Source organism: Macaca thibetana, chromosome 2, assembly GCF_024542745.1.
Source record: "Macaca thibetana thibetana isolate TM-01 chromosome 2, ASM2454274v1, whole genome shotgun sequence".
Lineage (NCBI taxonomy): Eukaryota > Metazoa > Chordata > Mammalia > Primates > Cercopithecidae > Macaca > Macaca thibetana.
Genome location: NC_065579.1, coordinates 67,776,021 through 67,782,536, shown reverse-complemented (window position 1 = coordinate 67,782,536; position 6,516 = coordinate 67,776,021).

Below are 6,516 nucleotides of genomic sequence, written 5' to 3'. Positions count from 1 at the left end.
AAATTCCTATAACATATTAATAGCCTCATCATGCTGTTTCCTACTGCTTTTCATGTATTACTTTTTTTTTATTCTCACAAAAAACATACCAAAGCAAAATCATTATTATTTATATATTACAGATTTGGGAAAAAATTTAGAGAAGTCATACAACCTTCACCAATTCTGGATTAAGTGTGCTTAATTCTCACACTATATTTTGTCTTCTCTTCTTACATATTTCCTTCAAAATAGATCAATCAGGACATGATATCAGCTATTTATTGTCTATGTTAAAATTTTATTCAAAATTGGTTAATATTCCTACACATATATTTGTCATTATATGTTTTTATTTAAGATTATTAAACTGTAACATGTGCATTGATTTTCACTTTTTTTTGCATGTGTTGTGAATACAAATAGTGTGAATTCTACACTTTATCGAGGTTTAATGATGCAATGATGTTATATTAAACATAGAGAGGTCACATATTCTAAATGAAATTCAGCTAATCATAATGCATGATAAAAATATATTTATTTTGCGATTTTTCTGTGGACCAGTCAGGACTATGACAAAGAGAGACTTCATGAGACTGATTTATGGGAAGAGAATAAAATTAGGAGAAAGTTGAAGATACTATTGTAATGTTTCCAGAATCATATTTGTTTTTAAAAAAGGTTTTACAAAAAAATGTATCTCTGTGTGTAAGGCTTGGATAAGGTTAATACCATTTTTATAATGTCATCAGGCCTCTTATGTTTGATGATAAATTTTGCAAGATTTACTCAAGCCATTGAAGTCTCTAATCTGGTACATTATGTTAGAATCCTACAGGAATACAACTTTTAGGAAAGTGTTTTGAACTCCTAAATCATTTTTTAAATGGTTACTCAAGAAATGTTTATATGATGCATCATTTTCCTATTAACATTGTCTCTAAAATACATTACCCAAGTAGATAATATCTGAAATACAACACGTTATATAGCTTCATAAATTATTTATGGACCAGAAGGCTCTATACAAATGTGCAATATCACATACACATAACAATATTCAATAAGTATAATCAATAATAGTGCAAAAACTGTTTTTGTAGGGAAACAATATGTAAGTAATAATATCTGCTTGGAGTCCTTTTTTTAACAAAACAGTATAAGATAACTTGATTTCCAGGTTTCTCTTAATAGTTTACAGATATGAAATGATGAAGTCCAGATGAAGTCCAAGTTATGTACAATTTCATATCTTACATTTGTAAACTACACTAATGTGCTTCAATTTTAATTAAAAAAATGCATATTAAGCAATGATTATTATGAATAACTTTATCTTTAAAATGATGTTGTGTAGAAAAGGGGGTCTCACTGTGTTGCCCAGGCTGGTCTTAGACTCCTGAGCTCAAGTAATCCTCCTGCCTCAGTCTCCAAAAAAGCTGTGATTATAGCCTTGAGCTACTGCACCTGGTTGATTATGTGCAATTTTAAAGGCAATTTATATGAAAGAAACTACTAATAACTCTCTCTGTTATATAACATATCACATTCCATTTTGATAGTTGAAAGATGTTTGAAGATTGAATATTTGGGTGATAGTAATACTATTTTAAGAGCAAATACTGGTAATATTAGTAGATGTTGGATATGAGGAGAATTGACTTTGACACAAGAATATTTCAGTGTTGATAAGAGCATAATGACTTATTAGGACAAGGCACCATTCAAATTATTCAAACTGGTTAATATGGTGTTTTCAGGAATACTTTTTTAAATTGAAACCATTAAGTTTTTAGAACAAAACAAAATGCTTTATTTTTGAAGGTGTTTTTATGTGAAGACAAGAGAAACGTCATAATAGGTCTCCTCATCAGCTATGAAAGTCTGTACAACTATCCATGGCCCTTGGATAAATGAGAATTTAATCAAGATTAGTAGGCATCATTTCCCAAAACATCTTCATACAAAATTTACTTCCACACATAAATTGCTCATATTTATCTTAAATTGTGCTCCTATACATATATACATACACATATATATGTATATATATGTGTATATATACATATGTATATATATACACTATATACTTTAAGCTCCCCTGGGCCTCGATTTACATCCCTGAGTGAAATCTATTCACTTGAAATGATAAACATTTTTAAGCAATCTTCATGCTCAAATGGTCATGAAATTGAGGGGGCTTTTGGGTATATATACACACATATATACATATATGTGTATGTGTGTGTGTATACACACATATATGTGTGTGTGTGTCTACATATATACATATATGTGTGTGTGCGTGTGTGCATGTCTACATATATACATATATGTGTGTGTGCGTGTGTGTGTCACATATATACGTATATGTGTGTGTGTGTGTGTGTGTGTGTACACATATATACATATATGTGTGCGTGTGTGTGTGTGTCTACACACATACATATGTGTGTGTGTGTGTCTACATATATACATATATGTGTGTGTGCGTGTGTGCATGTCTACATATATACATATATGTGTGTGTACACATATATACGTGTGTGTGCATGTGTGTGCGTGTGTGTACACATATATACATATGTGTGTGTGCGCGTGTGTGTCTACATATATACATATATGTGTGTGTGCACGTGTGTGTCTACATATATACATATGTGTGTGTATGCGCGTGCATGTGTCTACATATATACATATATGTGTGTGCGTGTGTGTCTACATATATACATATATGTGTGTGCGTGTATACATATATACATATGTGTGTGTACACATATATACGTGTGTGTGTACACATATATACGTGTGTGTGTATGTGTGTGTACACATATATACATATGTGTGTATGTGTATGTGTGTGTACACACATATACATGTGTGTGTATGTGTGTGTACACATATACATATATGTGTATGTGTGTGTACACATATATACATATGTGTGTATGTGTGTGCGTATACACAGATACATATGTGTGTATGTGTATGTGTGTGTGTATACACAGATACATATGTGTGTATGTGTATGTGTGTGTGTATACACAGATACATATGTGTGTATGTGTGTGTGTGTGTATACACAGATACATATATGTGTGTGTGTGTGTGTATACACAGATACATATATGTGTATGTGTGTGTGTGTATACACAGATACATATATGTGTATGTGTGTGTGTGTGTATACACATATACATATATGTGTATGTGTGTGTGTATACACATATACATATGTGTGTGTGTGTATACACATATACATATATGTGTATGTGTGTGTGTGTATACACATATACATATATGTGTGTGTGTGTGTATACACATATACATATATGTGTATGTGTGTGTGTGTATACACATATACGTATATGTGTGTGTGTGTGTGTGTATACACATATACGTATATGTGTGTGTGTGTGTATACACATATACATATATGTGTGTGTGTGTGTATACACATATACGTATATGTGTATGTGTGTGTGTGTGTATACACATATACATATATGTGTATGTGTATGTGTGTGTGTATACACATATACATATATGTGTATGTGTATGTGTGTGTGTATACACATATACATATATGTGTATGTGTATGTGTGTGTGTACATATAGGTATGTGTATGTACATATATGTACATATATGTATACGTGTGTGTGTATATATTTTTTTTCTTTCCTAATGGCCAATGTTATAAAGACATCCACAGGCTAACTTAAGAGCTCATAGAGATTTTAGGATTCAACCACATTTAAGTATTTGCAGGACTGAGGAGGACTTCATACCATATATCCATATATTTCAATATGTAAGTAATGCTAACAAGTTATTAAAACATTCATTCTGCCTTGGTAAATATGTTAATTATACAAAATTTAAAAATATGTACATGTACTATGACTTAAAACATGAATTTATCAAAGTTAAGTATATTTAATTATTTTGATTCTGCTGACACCCATGTCAAAGCAAAAATTACACTGGGCAAAGTTAAACAGGCAAGGAAAAATGTATTCAAGGCTAATGCATTAAGAGAGAGAGAGACTGCAACCTGAATTCCACTCCACTGAAACAGAGGCCTGGAGAGTTTTAAAGACCTAAGGTAGGATGGGGAATAGGGAAGGATTGTAGGACATGTGTGTTTATTAAACGTAAACTTTCTCATATTGTCATAATAGAAAATAGTCTTATTAGTAAAAGAAAGTATCCACAGAAGATAGGCTCCTACTCACAGAGAATAAGAGATAAGCGTTCTATCTTCTTTCATAATTATATTTCAAAGGCATGGCTGTCATGTTCTTGAATAAGACAGTCCTGGATTATAAAATTGGCCAGAGGCTTTTCACAAAGATTTACATCTCATAGGGGCAGAGAAAATTTATAATAACAAGTTTTTTAAAGTAAATACTTCAAGAAAAGAGAAGGAAGAGACATCTGAGATTATTTTATTTGGATTTAGATTTTGTAATGGTCAGGGTGAGAACAAGGTCTAGAGACGGGAAGAAATGTGACCATAGTTTAGTCAAGCTGAGGAAAACAGAATGCTTATTTTTGTTACTTCGATAAGTAATAAAATAAAAATATGCATTATTTATAAAATATTACATTTTTTAATTTATTTAGTCAAAATCAATATTAAAAATAATGCTCTTTAAAAAAGCCAAAAACAAGATATAACTGTGTTTGAAATATACAAATTGAATGTAAAATAAATTTAAAATTAAAAATAAACTATTATATATGTTTTTCTTCAAATGTTATATTAATATTAAAAGGAAAATACATGTTATAGTTGAGTCATACTTTTTTATCTAAATAATTGAAATTGAATATTTAAAAGTGAATTTATAAAAACATAACTACGTATCTTTTAAAATATCTTGATAAAAATGAAATGGCTTTACTTACTATTCTAATGTTCAATGTCTCTATAGAAGGCTATGTTAAGAATTGGGACCATGTTTCTTGAATGTTTTATCCAGATCTATCCATCCAACTTTCAGAATATTGTGATTTATAAAATAGGGAAAAATGTTCCTCAGCCATTTTGTACAAAGGATTCTCAATTCCTTCAGACAAACTGGAACACAAAAGTAATATCTTTTACTTGTTTCTGTAATTCAGATCCTCCACATTCACAAGCAGTGTCTGATTCCACGCTCAGTAGCAGCACAACCCACAGATTTTCATGCTTTGGGATTATCACCTTTGGCTTTCAGGGTGTGAATCTGCATGTTGGTAATGACAGAAAATGTTTCCAAAATATGATGTCCTTGAGCTCAGCACTGAATTTAAGTGTCATCTATATTTTCTTCAATGTATTTATTTCATATATGTGCTTGTGATATACAGGTTTCTTTAGAGTGTGAGGGCCACGATAGTGGTTCCTCTTACCAGTATCTATGCAGAGAGTTCATCCCAGACTAAATTCTACGAGGTATAGAATCACTATCACGGTACACTCTTAATTTTTTATTAAAACTTTAAACATTTGCCTGAACTTTGTTCTAATGATACTGTAGTTTTGATAATAACAATGAATTAAAAACTTGTGTGGATCTAACACAAATGTATGGGATACTATGTTCAATTACCTGAATGTAGAGAAATAAAAGCATTAATCTGTCTACATTTGGTTTATACCTTTATCAAATCCACATAGCATTCTTTGACCTATACAATTAAGACAAATAGCATGTTCCAATGAATGTTTCATTGCAATAATTCATATCTATCAGCCAATTTCTACTTAGTGAGACTGTGTACTTGATAGAAATGCTAATATTTGTTAGAATAATGCTGCTGTTTTTCACAGGCTAAAAATATTAGGAATGGAATCAAAGAAGAGAAAAAGATCAAACTCAGAAATGAGAAACTAACTTTTTTTTTTTTTTTTTTTTTTTTTTTTTTTTTTTTTGAGATGGAGTCTCGCTCTGTCACCCAGGCTGGAGTGCAGTGGGCGATCTCGACTCACTGCAAGCTCTGCCTCCCGAGTTCATGCCATTCTCCTGCCTCACCCTCCCAAGTAGCTGGTACTACAGGCGCCCGCCACCACGCCTGGCTAATTTTTTTTTTTTTTTGTATTTTTAGTAGAGACAGGGTTTCACAGTGTTAGCCAGGATGGTTATTTTTAAATTGTAAATCAAAAATAATGTTTATATCACTCCAAAACTTCATCGTTATCTAGTCACAGAAGGTTTTTTTTTTGTTTTGTTTGTTTGTTTGTTTGCTTGTTTTTTACAGAGGTCTTGCTATATTGCTTAGGCTGGACTTGAATATGGGGCTCATGAAATCCCCCCACCTGTCTCAGCTTCACAAGTAGCTGGGCTGCAGTGGCTGGCTTATAAGATGATATTTTAGTAAACGACTTGACTGAGGGTTGTAAATGTTTCCATCAAACCAAAGTGAAATATTTGGCTCCAGTAAAATATATTCATTTTAATTAAAAGTGTATGGCACAAATCCATTGTGAATACTTGAGCTATGTGTTAAAATATTCCTGGGCATACTAGTAATATGTAAAAGGCCAG